Source organism: Dysidea avara, chromosome 13 (assembly GCF_963678975.1).
Source record: "Dysidea avara chromosome 13, odDysAvar1.4, whole genome shotgun sequence".
NCBI lineage: Eukaryota > Metazoa > Porifera > Demospongiae > Dictyoceratida > Dysideidae > Dysidea > Dysidea avara.
Window position 1 is genome coordinate 351215 of NC_089284.1, and position 16945 is coordinate 368159.

General features: G+C 38.0%; 1 long non-coding RNA gene across 1 annotated transcript in view; it reads left to right on the top strand.

The window, feature by feature from the left end:
- LOC136242407 (uncharacterized) overlaps positions 1-3204 on the top strand; it is an 18174-nt gene extending 14970 nt beyond the window's left edge. Inside the window, exon 3 of the long non-coding RNA XR_010694546.1 lies at positions 3076-3204. This is a non-coding gene — a long non-coding RNA (uncharacterized lncRNA). The remainder of the gene's footprint in view (positions 1-3075) is intronic.
- Positions 3205-16945: the final 13741 nt, after the last annotated feature.

Consider the following 16945-nt stretch of genomic DNA (forward strand, 5'->3'; position numbering starts at 1 on the left):
ACACACCCCATATAAAGCACTACTAACATGCAACTTGTAGTAATTTCACATCAATACTGTATTCTATAGTGAAGTTACAGCTATTACAATGTCATTAAAAATTAGGCCATTTTACATAGAAAAAATGGCACCGAAGGGAAAATTAGCTAGTGATTTCTACGTTTTAAATAAAACTAGACCAGCTCAAATTGTTCGTATAAGCCACTAAAACCATTCTTATCATATCTACGGGTAAGAAGTTGGACATAGTGCTTTCAACCATGTATCAAACTTACAACAGGGAAAATTGCTGCTTCTGCAACCTTAGCTTAAGTCTAGGGCAATGCCTTCAGTAATCCCATTTAGACCAATAATTTCCATTAAAATCTATCGAATCATTTCAGCATACAGCCCTATCTTATCACACAGCTGTCCAATGCCAATATTCCTTCCATTCAATGGCACTACAAAGCACACAAACTGGATTGCGGAGCTAATATGCACATTGCACAGCTTAACTATGTTACAAATATATTAAAAACAACTTAATACACTCGACTGAAGTGCGTACATGAGAAAAATATAGCGTTATATTGTATAAAGACAGTAAAATAGGGTATAAACGCCTGCTATACTAACCATACCTTGCATTTGTGACTTGTACTCTTGTCAGATTTGAAATCAGTACTATCGAAAACCTAGGAAACCACGAAGGCCCTTCAAATCCAGCTGTAATGTCACGGAAACACCATCATACTGAAACAACTAGCTAGTGCCATGATCGTAATACATTTTGTCTTTAATTATCCGAAGCCTAAATTTTAATGATATTGAAATACGATAACTCCATAATTACAAAATAAAATAAGTTGAATTAAACTTTATTTAGAAGCACAAGCATCCAGGAATGAAATTTCGCTTAGTAATAACTTGTTGAAAGTAAGTATTGGTTAATAACCCTTTGGCCCCTAAAGCCATTATAGTGACTTTGGGGGCCAATCCTATCACATAAGATGATAATGAAGTTGGATGTATAAATATTCTACACACCAAGTTTGAAAGAGCTGTGACCTTTGTAACCATCTGGCTGGCAGAGATGAAATTTTCAGTGCAATGATCTTCAATGATTTTGGTGGGTTGCCTCCTTCCTATTGTTACAAACTGTCTTCCTAGGAGCTGTGACCTTTGTAACCATCTGGCTGGCAGAGATGAAATTTTCAGTGCAATGATCTTCAATGACTTTGGTGGGTTGCCTCCTTCCTATTGTTACAAACTGTCTTCCTAGGAGCTCAAGTTTAAATCAGCGAAAGATCCAGAAGAAAATCTGAGGTTTTTAAGAAGCTTGACTTACAGTTAAAAGGTCATTGGAAGCTACTACTCTAATAGAACATTCAGTATTCTATTAGAACAACCATGTGGTCTCTACATTTACCATCTGCTTTTGATTGTGTCAGTTGAACAGCTGTATATAGATTGCTGACAAGTGTGTATTTTATGGACATTTAAATCTTGATATTTTAACCTTGTGATGATGCAAGCAATGCAGTGTCCAGGATGCTGGAGAGTCTAATAGTATTTGAAATCCATTCATTTGTTATGAAGTAATCATTTTGTATCAGCTGGAGCACTTTATTGCAGGACCAGCTCCATGCATTAACCTCACATTTTACATACCTGGTTTACTATACGAAAATTAACAATAATAATTATGTCAATGTGATCGTTCTATTAGGGTAGTTTATTACTTTATAGGTATGGTAGACCAATAGATTACACACGTTTTAGTGTCCTTTTATCATGTTTTACACAGGTAATGAAAATAGGGCAGGGAACCACAAGGCCATGGTCCCCCAATTTTGGTGGTCAATTCTTGTGTAGCAAAGTGCTCTTAATCATTCTAATAGAGCAATCACAACTGTTAGTAGCTGCTTAATTTTTAAAGTGACACCCAAAGTACTGTCTTAGAGCCTGGGGCATGCATCCAGATGGAATTTGTGTCTGTATGGGATGGAACTTTTTATGTTCAATTGCAAGTAGGCCTGAGTCAAATATGCTCAAAATTTTGTCCAAAATGCTTTCAGGAATTTCCCTAAATTTTCACCTATTATGCTCATCAGATGTTCCCATTATGCTTGCATTATGCTCTTAGGTTAGGAACAATTCTGACAATTATCTTTGAACATTTTAATCAGTGAATGCTCTATTTGAGTATTTCACTACAAAAGTGACTATTCTATCAGAGAATATTGATCTACAATGCATTTGAGTGCTCAGTTTGCAGTATCCATGCACTGACTGCTCTATTAGATAGTATCAATCTATATTAAGCTCTACAGCTTGAAATATACACCTAATATTCTAGCATTATGCAGCGTAATACTCCAGCCTATTATGCTGGCATATTTGACACAGGCCTAACTGCAAGTACTTAATAATTAAATGTTAAGAGATGTGCGTAGTTGAATAATTCCTTGAATACATTTGTGTATTTTATTGTCCAAAGAATTAACTTGTTGTATTGATTTCTGTTTGTCACAAATCTATATGCTTTGGACTGCTCTGTGTAACAACACCCGTTCAAAATAATAAACTTATCTTGAAAATACTCATCAATCTGCCATGTTATCTGCTTTAATATAGCCAAATTTCTGTTCATCTAGATCTATTAATTTTGCATCTCTACCTATAAATGTCGTTGTTTCCCTTATCATATCAATGTTTGTTTGTTCCATGATTGTTGAGTGCAGCTGTAAGAAGCTGGCATCAAAGTTAATAAATGCATGGCTAGAACAGACTAAAACGTAGCATTACAAATTATTTGGGGTATCAATTCAGCTAACTAGTTTGTAAAGAAATAATTGGCTATAAGCTTGCACAATATTTAGAGTGATGATGGATGAGAAACTGATGATTGAGTTTATGTGACCTAATTTATTTAAGCGTATATGGTCATGCACATCTATGATTTGTTTACTGTAAACTACATGTGTGTAATGTAATAGACTAATCACACAATTTGTTCTTGAAGTGACCTAGAGAATGTGGGTAGGTTAATGTACAAGTATATATGGTACACCTCACTATATCGCTTAATAGGATGTGGGAAATGTATGCAGGAGCTGGAGTAAGAAATAAAAGACCTGGCAGTTTGTCTACTTATTGAGCACAATGCAACTACTGAATATAGATAATTATTATAGAGTTAATTATGGAGTCATTGCAGTGATAAACATGCTTACTTATGCTCATATTTAGTATGTGCTTTTTGTGCTACACTTGAAAGTTGTTAACACAACTTTATGGTAAAACAGTCTATTCCTCAGGGACAGCAGAGAAAGGAGGCTGTAGCTCTGTGAAACCCTAAAATTATCTGTAGCTGTGATGGAGAGCCTAGCTCAATAGCATTAATAATTTAGATACTATAATAGAGCAGTCAAAATTGAGGTATATACTCTAATAGAACAGTCACAGTATTCTTAGAGGAGCAGCGTAGCAAGCTACATATTATGTAGTTATAAATAAGGAGATATAGTCTAGTTGGTGGCTGGAGGGAAACTATTGCCAGCAGGTAGTGACCTGTTTTGGTCTTCAACTTACAGCTAGACCATGGCATCATCAATCTAGACCCCAACCCCCCTTTAAATAATGTTTGCCGTTGCTATTCCTGCATTAAAATCATACTGCCAATCATTCCATAAAGTATCATTAGATTGACAGCTATCATGGATGATTCAGTTTTGGTGACTCCTTTCCAAAGTAATGTGAGTGAGATGATGAGTGTGCAACCTAGAACACAGGGAAGTGCAACACTTCATTGTGTTGGCCCTAGCATGAGATCAACTACATGGCAGGGGTCTGGGATTCCATCCTATAACACTTTTGTGCTTTAACACCTTGATCGAGAGTACTAAAGACAAAATGGAAATTGTAATGCTATAATTTAACTTTTTAAAGTATATACCACAAATGAAACCATAGCTAGATGCACTCCTATAATTATAACTAAGTGCGTTTGGATAAAAATGTAACTATACATGTCAACAATTAGTGAAAACTAGCAGCGATTCTACCATTACGTACATTACAGGATGTCTGGGGTGCTATCCCCGGAAGACTACTTTACTTGTACCCAACCACACTGCATGAGGATGTCAAAGTGTACAATACACACCTCAAACATTGCAGATTATACATAGTCAGTGTGATTTAAAGCTGTAGCCTTTACCCTAAACATTGAAGAAGTTGTTAGCTAGCTAGGTTATGCAGGATTATTGACATAGGTTTTTGATCTGTATTTATATTTATACAATAATATTATAATGACTGTGCAACTAAGCAACTTGTCTACAGCTGTTCAATTGACACAATCAATAGTAGATGGCAAACATGATGTAGTGACTATACATGGTTTTTCTAATAGAGTGAGTGTTCTATTAGAGTAGTAGCTTGCAATGGCCTTTTAACTTTAAAACAGGGGCGGATTTAGAATTTATAAAAGGGGGGGGGGCTAATTCAAGGTACTAATCTCTTGGGTAGAGGTAGCGAAGCACGCTTCCCAGCATGGGGGTCTGGGGGCATGCCCCCACAGGAAAATTTTGAAAAAAAGATGGTAAAACACTGCAATTTGGAGACATTTCCACATAAAATTCATAATATTTTCTGCCTGTAGATATTTTATATACTGCCTTTAGATTATAGGTATGGCTCTCTGAAGCATTTTGCTAATGGAAAAGTTTGGGTAGGTACAGACAACCAAGTACATGATGCACCCCTCTCACAATTGCACAACACTGAATAGGTGCATGTTAGAATAATAATGTTGAAAGAGAAAAATTTTGAAATTTGAACAATACAAGATTGAATCTGAGAGCATTTTCAATGGAAATTGTGAACCTGAATTAAGTATTGTCATACATATTAACTACACAAGTAGATGAATGAAGTCCTTTAAACAGACCAATTCATTTCATTGCATGTATAGGTGCTGGCAGATTTGGAAAAATTCCATAACAGAACCAACTACATGTTTCCAGTGAATGTTCTATTAGAGTAGTTAGCTGACTGCTCTATTAGAGTATCTCAATCTTGTAAACCTCCAATGCTGATTCGGGTCCTTGTTGCATAAATTTTAGCATAAATCCACTGATAATACCTTGGAAAGACGTTTATAAGATGGTTTTATGAGTATTTGTATTATTAGTGATCATATAATTAAGCTAAGACAAAATTTCATTATAATACTCAGCATATTGATCAAGTAAAGCCTAAATATGAAGGGGAGGGGGCTTCAGCCCCCAAAGCCCCCCCCCTGGATCCGCCCCTGTAAAAGTCAAGGATTTGACCACTTCTTAGAAACCTCAGATGTTCTTCTGGATCTTCCCCTGATTTAAAGCTCCTAGGAAGACAGTTTGTAACAGTATAGGAAGGAGGCAACCCACCAAAATCATTGAAGATCATTGCACTGAAAATTTCATCTCTGCCAGCCAGATGGTTACAAAGGTCACAGCTCTTTCAAACTTGGTGTGTACAACACTTGTACATCCAACTTCATTACCATCTTATGTGATAGGATTGGCTTCTCTTCTCTTGGCTGGTAGAGTGCCTCGAACGAAAATTTTCTCTACCCATCTGCAGAAAATCGGCCTTTGTGGAAAACATGGGGAACTTTTTACTCACTTCTATGCATGGTTTGATAGGCCAACAACACTTGAAATCACACTCAGAATCTGGGAGCTCTGGACGTCTTCTTTGGAGCGCACGAAATAAAGATCAATCACGTGAGATATTAAAATCCGCGTGTCTCTCCAACAAAGGAACACAGTTCCAAGCCAAGGGTGGTATTAGTGATGGGGCACTAAGGGTAACATACTACGATAGTCGGAGATTTGTTTCTTTCAACTTCATTTTTCACGTTGCGGGCCCTATAATAGGTAGTCTCGCGTGGCCAGACCGCTTTTTCTTCATCACGGCGCTTATCGATTAGAGATTATAAGCGCCTACTCCGAAAGCGGTCTGGCCACGCGAGACTATATAATAGGTATGTGGGAATCAGGAAGTATGCTAGCATTTTGAGGTGATTATAAAGTAGGAAAATTTGCAGATTGCACGATTCCGTTTAAAAAGATCAAGATACTCTAATAGAGCAGTCAGAAACTCTAATAGAGCAGTCACTGAATATTATTTACTTTAATAAACAAGGGGGTGTCACGTCGGCTCACGCTGTAGGTAGATCTGCGACCGCGGTCAAAGGCTTGACCGGGGAAAATTTCACCTTGACCCTTGACTTGCAGCGTTTATCGTCTTTGACCTATGACTTGAGCGTTTCTTGCTGAACTTTTGACCTGCACTTATTTCTCTATTTTCCTATATGCACCTGCGCTTGTAACCTAGTATAATATTTTCTTAGTGCGTGCTACCAGCAGCTGGGAGAAAAAATCATTATAATTACGGCGAAATGCCTGTTGGAGCTTTAAAACATCTTCTTAGAGATCCTTACTTCTTGTGAGTTACGTATAATCCCGTAAACTTGATAATAAGCTACGTATAGTTTTCGATTGTGGGTTTCGAACCTTCCGTATCGTCTTGACCCTTTACCCACTGTAAGAGCTATTTAGTGGCCTTGACCGTTGACTTAGAGTTTGACCGCGGTCGCAGATCCTGAGTGACACCACCTTGATAAAGTAGTCACATTGCAATGAAATACTCTTAATACAGCAACCAGCTAAAAAATTCAAGACTATTAAGCTTTGAAGCTTAAATATCAATGAAAATGGCCTGATACAGCAATAAACTAAACTGGCATTATTAGCCAATTATGGTGGCATAATTTGGGAATAATGGGCAATACTTAAAAGCATAATAGGTGATTTTTTTAGCACTACTCAAAAGCATAATGCTCAATTTTTGGAGCATAATAGCCTCATGCCTACACATGATCCAAATGTACTGTTAGTGGAATTGTTTTGGCAAGCATACAGCACCCTGCTAATGTATATATGGAAATATAAACACTTCTTTATATGCAAAGTACAACATGGTAATAAAGCACTTTGTATAAGTAGCATGCACATGCAACCTAGACAATAACACTGTTCAGACTTGTATATGGACGTATATTGTACCCATTTTTAATAGGGGCAACCATGTCCATGCAACAACTACAGACCTGTTTTCCTTGACTTGTATTTGTTCAAAAATTCTAAAACACTATAGTTTATATTACTGTATTTTCTTATCTCACCATAACATCTTATGCTGCCAACAACATGGCTTTCGTCAACTTATGTTAACTGTTAATGATTTTACTGAAACAAATTAAAGAATAATGGAGAGCAGTCTGATGTAATATTTAGATTTTTCAAAAGTGTTTGACAAAGTGTCCAATCACCATCCGTTTCATAAGCTCCATCATTATGGCATTTGAGGAGATATATTAGATTAGATAAAGAACTTCACCTATATAAACAGATCTCAATGCAAGGTAGTTGACAGTCAACAAAGTGATTTGACTGGAGTATCATCTGGTGCTCCGCAAGGGACAGTCCTTGTCACCTATTGTTCTGATTCTTTGCTTCATTAATGACCTGCCAAACAGCAAGATAAAACATTATGCAGATGATGTGTTACTATATACTACGATCCTCTGACAAGATGATTGTCACAGAATACAACAGAACCTTAACACTTTAGAACAATGGAGAAAATGTCATTCAACTTATATACTATTCTTAGAATCCCTAACAAGAAACACCCAATATTAGCTAAGTATACGTAAATAATTATGCATGAGACTATTATGCTCCAAAAATTGAGCATTATTATTATTATTATTATTTAATGGACAATGAAAATACAAAATTGATTAATAGGCCAAAGGCCTTTGACAATGTCCATGTCCAGTTTCTCTCCAATATTGGTCTAGTGAGTGTTTGAAAGAAGATATTGTTTTTGCCAGAACTACTTCGTCAGGTAAGTCACTCCATTGTTGGATTATTCTAAAGTTGAAAAAGTGTTGACCAATGCTTCTGCTAATTCTTTGTTTAAAAAGTTTCATTTGATGGCCCCTGGTAACACTGTCTTGTTGTAATGTAAAGATATCTTTTGGGTTAATTTGATAGTATGAGTTTAGTATCTTAAACACTTCAATTAGGTCTCCTCTTTGTCGTCTACAAAAAAGTGAGTGCAAATCTAGTTCTTGAAGTCTAGCTTCATAAGATAGTGTAGAGATAGATGGTATCAGCTTAGTAGCCCTTCTTTGAACTTTTTCTAGTACGTCAATGTCCTTTGCTAAATGAGGGCTCCAGATTGGGGCACAATACTCTAGATGCGGTCGAACTAAAGTTTTGTACAGCAGTGTAAATGATGGTGCTGATCTATTCTTGAAACTACGCTTCAGTCTTCCCAATACTTGGTTAGCATTACTTGCAATTATGCTTTTGAGCAGTGCTCAAAAAATCACCTATTATGCTTTTGAGAATTGCCCCAGCATTATTCCCAAAATTTTGCTACCATAATTGTTAGTGCTAATAATGCCAGTTCATTGCTGTATCAGGCATTTTCATTGATGTTTAAGTTTCAAATAGTCTTGAATTCTTTAGCTGGTTGCTGTATTAGAGTATTTCATTTCAATGTGACTGCTTTATTAGAGTAAATAATATTCAGTGATTGTTCTATTAGAGGTTCTGACTGCTCTATTAGAGTATCTTGATCTTTTTCAAGGGAATTGTGCAATCTGCAGATTTTCCTACTGTTAAAGCTTTATAATCACCTCAAAATGCTACCATAATTCCTGATTCCCATGCACACATACCTATTATGCCCGAAATTATGCTGGCATAATCACCGCATCCCTAGTAAATATATAAAGTAGGTAACACATGCACATGCTAAATATTTAGGTGTAACTATCAATAACAACTTATGTCCTGGTCAGAACACATTAAACAAATTACTAAAAAGGCCATTAATACTGCTCAGTTGCAACATAACTTGAGCAAGTGTCCACTCCAAATCAAAAATAACTGTACAAAGCTCTGATTAAATCTACATTAGAATACTCAGCCACAGTCTGGTCACCCCACACACAAAGAGACATTGATGCCATCAAAAATGTTCAAAGACAAGCAGCACAGTTTTTATAACAACTATTCTAGATATGCCAGCGTCACTGATATATCTAACCTTTCACCTTAGCCAGATGCTAAAATTATACCTCACCAAAATTAATGCTGATCAGTGATTTTTGTTGGTGTATTGCATTTTTGACTTCTAAATGAAAGAGATGTAAAAAAAGAGAAGCAACCTCCTGACCATCTGTATGTTTTTTTAAAGGATAGAAGAACTGGGTGGCACACCCATCCACCACACAGTCCACACTGTATATTCTAAGCTAAGATGTTCTGTTTAAAAGGGTTTTACCTTTGCCTACCCCTACACCTACACCTACACAACTAAAACAACAGAACCTACAGTACAAAGGATAGAAGATATATGGGAATGAAAAGGGGGCATCATCTGGCACTTCAACCTAGTTAGGGTTGAAGTTAGGACACCTCTGACAGGGACATGACAAAATTGCATGGTAGTATACATTGCAATTGGATGGAGCAGATAATTGCTCCCACCGTATCGTAAGATAAATGTTGCTCTAAGATTATGTCCATCAGTGGTGTAGGTGGGACTCAATCAACTATATCCTCTTCTACATCCGGCACATATCCTAACTAATTGTGCTTTGAGCTAAAATGATCCATGCAATGATCAACCGAGTGTTAGAAGGTGATATTACTTGAGTTGGTAACACAAAATTTGGATGTTGCACGGTGACAGTAGAAAGTGTTGTACTTGGATTCATATTTAGATGCAAAATCTGATTGGTTGAGTGCTATTTCATGATTGAATAGTATCAGCAGTGTTGGGCAAGTTACTTTTAATTAAAAATTAACTAGGTACATATTACATATTACTTGCAACTGAACTATTTAGTTACAGTTACATATTACTCATAAAAATAAAGTAACTATAATAATATTACATATTATGTCCACAGCCCGCATAAGCTGTCACGTGGGAAACTACCACCTTACTGATCACGTGGCATGATTGCGTCGTTGGACAATATGCAAATCTTGGTTATAAGTAAGAAGCTGGTGAATAAGCTTCATTCAGTAGGCTTCATTACTTCGTTGTGGCTAGGCGTTACTCAGTGCATAGATATACTAACCCCAGGTACCTGGGATTAGTATATCTATGCTCAGTGGATCACTAACGAGATTAGTAACTTCGTTACTTGTAGTAACAACCTTACATAATTATTAGGCCACTCCAAATAAATTCTCTGTTTCCCGTCCTGGACTCAAGCATATTTGCATGCGGGCGGGCGGTCCATTTCCATTATTTCATTATAAGCAGGGCCGCCCAGAGAAATTAAGGGGCCCAGGGCAAAGAGTTAAAGTGGAGCCCTTGACCCAAGTTGTAAGGTGAAGACCAAAAAAGGTCACAACCTGCTGGCAATGACAATAACTACCCATCACCAACCATATCTCCTTATCTATAAGCTTGCTACACTGCTCCTCTGAAGAATACTGTGACTGCTCTATTAGAGTATTTAGGTCTGACTGCTCTATTAGAGTATATCGATCTTTTAAACAGGTATTCAGGGGGCCCCTTTCAGGCTGGGGCCCAGAGCAAAATGCCCCAGTTGCCCCCCCTGTGGGCGGCCCTGATTATAAGATGGGCAGCTTTTCAAGCCATTACTTGCCTGGCACAACCATAAAAAGCTGCATAAAAGCATGCTTAAGCTTGTTCCTTCCCTTTTAAGTTGCAAAAGTAGCACAAACGTGAAGTTTGTGCCGACTTCGTAACACTGCTGACACGTGAGCTGACCCTGTTTCAAGATGGCTTTCACTGAGCCTGTCAGTATGCAAGAATAACCGGAAAATAATGGAAGAATACGGGATAATGGAATATTTAGAGCTGACAGTAACTATAGATGCGGGCGGTGGACGGGAAACAGATAATTTATTTGGAGTGGCCTTAGATTCGTTATTGTAACTATATTACTTAGATAACACGTTACATTTGTAAGTAAAGTAACTTGAGTTATATTACCTGTTTTTATAGCGCATTTCGTTATGCTTAGTTACCGCAAAAGTAATAGGCTGTGCCTAGAGTCACGGCAATCACGTGAATAAAAAAAAAACTTAGACAAAAAACCTAAGAAAACGAAGAAAAAAAAGTTTGGATAAAGCGAGGATCGAACCCAGGACGTCCCATACTGTAGCCCAGCGCTCTACCAGTGTATCACTGCGGTTCCAGCTACCCTACTCCCTTAGTTTGTACCTTATATATGTCATTCATGAAGAAGCCTATATAAATAACACCAATAAAGAAGAAACTAAACCTGAATCCTTACCCTAACCCTAACTCTAAAGTACAAGGCGCATCCCCTAAAATCGAATGCTCGGGGCATACTACCAGGCGCATCCCCTAAAGTTGAATGCTCGGGGAATACTACTAGGCGCGTGCCCTAAAGTCGAATGCTCGGGGAATACTAGACTCTGCCAACCCTAGCTCGCCTCAAACTCAACAAAAACTTACCTTCATACAACTACTGTGTGAATTCTGGTTGACTGCGCCGTGACTTTAGCACCAGTCACGGTGCCGTGACTCTAGGCACAGCGAAAGTAATAATATTACATAACGCTGGTTACTCCCAACACTGAGTATCAGGTCGTAATTTTGGAGCAGAATAGATTTAAACCTATTAATTACTACATGTAATGTATGAAATTTTCATGCCTGACATGTTAGTACATTCTACAATGCATACTTGTCTATCACATTCCCACACCAAATTTAGTTCAGGGTTATGATCACTTGTAAAAGGCTTTGATTAATTAAACACTTAATATCATTTACTATTATTGCTGGTCATGTATTTACAAAAATACTTAGAATATAAATGTTTATAATTGATGTCAGAATCTTGAGATGCCATAGAAGAAGGTTTACACCCACTGAGTTCAGTGGTACCTGCGTTCTATGCCTCCAACTACCGAGTACCCAGACGAGCTGTGTATGCTACTGAGTCATTCAAAGATTTGGGAATCATCGTTGACTCTTCTCTGAAGTTGCATAACCATACTGCTATAGTAACTGCAAGAGCTAATCGTATACTAGCTGTGATTAATAAATCGTTTGAGTACTTGAACACCAACGTGTTACTCCAACTGTACAAATCTTTTGTTCGTCCCATATTAGAATATGGAAATATTATATGGGGTCCACAGTTCATACTTGATCAGCAGTCAGTTGAAAAAATTCAAAGAAGAGCTACCAAGTTAGTGAGCGAAATTAAAGACTTGCAATATGTTGACAGATTAAACCACCTAAACTTACCATCTCTCAGATATCGACGTCGTAGAGGGGACTTAATTTACACATACAGACTATTTCATAACATGCTGGTCATGGATAGCTCATCTTTATTTACCCTTCGATCATCTTCTATAACAAGAGGTCATGATTTAAAGATCTACAAACCACATGCTACCTGCTTGCCACGCCATCACTTTTATTCAGTAAGAATTATAAATGATTGGAATGGGCTCCCATATGACTCAGTTAATGTTCATTCAACCAATTTGTTTAAGACACACCTAGATAGATTTTGTTATGATTACCAGTATGATATTCTATAGTTATTTTTGTAGTAGTTTGATTGTTTAGATCAGGTTTTTACAGGCTTTGCCTCCTTACCTGTACCCCCAATAATAATAATAATAAATAATAATAATGCTGACCTCCACAATACCCAAGAAGTGAAACCTACAAGTGGTGTATATACAAACACATTTACAACATCACTGCATGAGTACATGTTACTATTACCAGGAGCGCATCGAATCCTATGCCGGCCGGGACAAGCCGGGGAGCGTGTAACTCCGTACACTAGCTACCAATACTACGGACAAAATTCAAACGTGGCATCCACTGTTACTATGTAAAGTAGGCGGGGGTAACTTCGTGAATACTTTGCTTTTTCGTTTATAACTTTCGATCTACTGAATCGATTTTAACCAAAGTTCGTTATGTTTAGCCCGTACATATGTACTCTCAGCATACCAACGTACAAGAGATTTAAGCTTATTGCTGAAGAGATATAGCACTAAACATCCGGTGGTGTCAAAAAACGCGTTTGGGGGTAACTTAGTGAATTTACGTATTCTCGTGTTTCTCCCTATAGAGTCCGCGATTGTTGTCAGAAGGAAGTTGCACCTTGAGTTGCACACAATGCTTAGCTTGTTCCCCGTGCTTTTCTACGCCGATAGAATCGAAGACAAGTTAGAGAACAATTTGTATGGATCGGATACAAATCTCGGTTGATTAGAATATTTTTTTTTTTTTAGAATAAGCAGTACTTAACAGACAGTTGATTTGGGAAGGAATTTTCCTGATTTAGTCTCGCGTAGCCAGACCCTTTTCTTTCTTTTGTGTGGGGGGCGGGGAAAGAAAAGGGTCTGGTGAACATAGTATGGCATCGTCGTTGGCCTATCCCGAGATTGTAGGGATTCCACTGCGCAGCTTCCGGATTGTTGATTGGCACGAATGACGTGATTTGCTATTATTTGCATCCTGTTACCATAGCTACTAATGAAATATCTATGGTAACAGGACGCAAATGCAGCAGATCACGTCATTCGCACCCACAAACAATCCGGAATCATGCCTGGACACTTCAAACAGTCTGAGCTAGCAGATGTTTATTACTTCATTCAACACTGCCTTTGAAAGCACTACAGGATGGCTTCTCTACTTGATGTGCTCATTTTTGATGCAGTATATGGCAGTTGGATACTCTCTCTTCCATTATTTACTCTTGCTATTAAGTTTAAGTAAAAATCGTGTTAGCTACATGTTCTTGAAAAACTAATGATAGGCATTCCAGCCCGATTTTTAAATTTTGGAAAAAAGGGCTTTTTATATGCTCAATAGATAGAGTATTGATTGCCGATCTCAGAAATATATAGTTTGTTGGGTTGGAATTAGCTACTTTGGCATGCACAGTGCTTAAAAACTGAAAAAAAGTACATTTTTTTCTCCAGGGCTCCCCATACATTTTAAAGAGGAAAATGGCACAATTGAATCAGGAAGCCATTGAGCAATCTAGATTATCTTGAAACTGCAGTTGCTTTTAGCCGCAAGTTTGTACATGTAATGAGAGTAACTTCAGATTGTATTGGATCTCAGCGATCTTTGTATGCTTTGTGGCGAGCAAATATGTTTCACCCACTGCACACTTCTCAATGCAATGGTGTATACCCATAGGCAAGTGGCTATCTCAAGTAAGTAAAAACATCAAGTTAACAACTTATAAAGGCAAACAACTAAAGTGGAGGTGCCACAATGATGCAACAATACCTACGGTGGAGTTGTGGTTTCAATTATGGCATTGTTATGCCGACTTTGAAGTGGTTTATACTTTTGAGCTGATGACACAGCCATCAGAAAATTGCTCTGGAGCTGAAAATCGCTAACCCTAGCGAAGTAACTGCACACTTTATAGTAAGCACCAGTGACTACCTTCCACCCAACAGTACGTTTTAAAAGTTTTAAAGTATTCTACATACATTGCATGGCTTGAAAAGATTACAAAACAACACAAAACTTACTTATATGTAACGCGCACGATAAAACTAAGATTTTCATGATGATCAGCGTGTGGACAAACCCCACAGCGATTTTCATCCTCATTGGAGCTCGGACGACGGAGCAATCCCAAGTTAAACACGAGTTGTTATTTTGTGCCAGGATTCTATTGGGGAATATACGGAGAATTTTTTTGATTAAAAAATCTCGGATACTGGAATGCCTACTAATGATTTTGCAAAACTCAGAAAAGCTAGACACTGGTGCTTGGATGCAAATTAATCTATATAGCGTATCTTCACAGCAAATTTCAAAGCATTCGGTTAAGCCATTGAGGAGAAACAGCCGATAAAAGTTAAAATTCATGAAGTTACCACCGCCTACCTTATACATTATTCTTACGCGCAACAGGGATACACCGGATGGGCTGCTACTCCATCGTCTCAGGTGTTAAGGTAGTAAAGCTGCTTTGAAAGGAAGATCGTCGAGTCGAAGTAGATTTAAAGCTTGAAATAGTCAAATGGAGTAATTTTGCATGATAATCGATTGTAGAAAGACTGTCCTGCTAAGACTGTACTACTTTTCCTCCGTCGTGCCATTGAACTTTTGTTTCCCTTCGCTTCGTCACAGCAGAAACGTGACGTAATCGAGCATGCGCATAATATCCTAATTAGGAAATTACAAGTTACTTATTATAGTACATGGCAGCCATGTTTAAATTTCGCTCTTTACGAAGTTACCTATATTTTTTATTTATTTATTTATAAGGCTTTTCAGCATGGGTACAACTACATACAGATACAGTGGTTATGTTGTGTCCCTCATGCGTATTTTGCCCATACGCGTATGGGATATCCCATACGCGTATACTCGTACGGGGTGCCTGTACGCGTATGGGATGCCCATACGCGTATGGGACGATGTTTTGAAATAGGTTCCATCTTACTATGCACGCCTAGATCTTGTCCAAATAGCTTTGTTGCACTACAAAATCACTGTTATCTAGCTGTAACTGAATGAATTGGCTAGACGATAAATGATTTTAGAGGCGCTTAATTCGCTATCGACAGCTTCAATGGGTTGACATGGCGTGGAGAGAAAAATGACTTTTATAGTTTTACTGGAACTTGCATGAAGGTGTAGTACACAGTCTATTGTATGTGAATAAAACAGTAAAGCTAGCTATAGCATGATATCAAGTTTAATATAATATTTATTCTTAATGCAAAACTAACTTATAGATAAAGCAGCTGGTATCCTGAATCCTGATTTGAACTATCAGCACTTAGAAGAGTTAAAATTGCAAAGGTGCAACAAATGCAGGAGTGTATAGCTAATGTATATAGCTAGCTATTCTGGAACATGTGGGGGACACCCCGAAAGGTGTACTGGGAACATCCTTTTTAACAGTGTGGGTCATAAACAACATTATAACTAGAGAAAATTACTTCATTGCATGGGGCAATTAAGTAATATGTAGCATCACCGATAGCAACTGCTGAGCAACAATACCTCAAGGAGCCATCCAAGCAGGAAGTGAAGTGGCTATCCAGTCAACAATCGAACATGCTCCTAGCAACCACTCACCCATGTGGCCTTTGCCACACATGCATAGGGCCGGGGCTGATCCAGGGAGTGGATGGGGTGGCTAGGCACCCACCTTGCTTGGCCTGTGAATTGCATAGGCATGCCTTTACTTCCTGCCAAAAAATAATAAAATACTGTGGCTATGCATTTACATACTAGTTTCATACCATTGACAGCATGTAGAGGAGAAGTGAGTCTATATAGCATAGGCAGTTGGTAGTAAGAATAGTTAAACAAATCCTAGACTTAAAAGATTTTCTTCTATAGTTTTAATCTCAGGAAGGTAGATATTCAAAAATTGGGAAGAATGCCCTTTTATTCCTAGCAGGGCATGCTGTGCAGTATGCTAGCCTACAGTGTACTAAGAGTACACTGTGACTCATCATGTGTTTATCTAGACTGTAAGTCGTACACCAGCCATGGATATGGTCAGTAGCTATCACCACCCTCATTATCTGATACATTGATCATGCTCGAGTCCTACTAAAACTCACTTTCATTTTGTCCATGTATATCAAGACACACGATAGTGTGTCGTGCGGCCCAAGAAGCCGGCGCGCCACACCGTGAGTATATTAACAGGAAGAAAGAAAACGCAATTTTCACACCTATGTAGCTCTGTGATCCCTTATCCGATTGGAACCAAATTTGCTAGAGAGGTGCCGGCCAGCAAGGGGAGTCTACACACCAAATTTGAAGAAAATCGCTCCAGCCATTTCCGAGATACGAG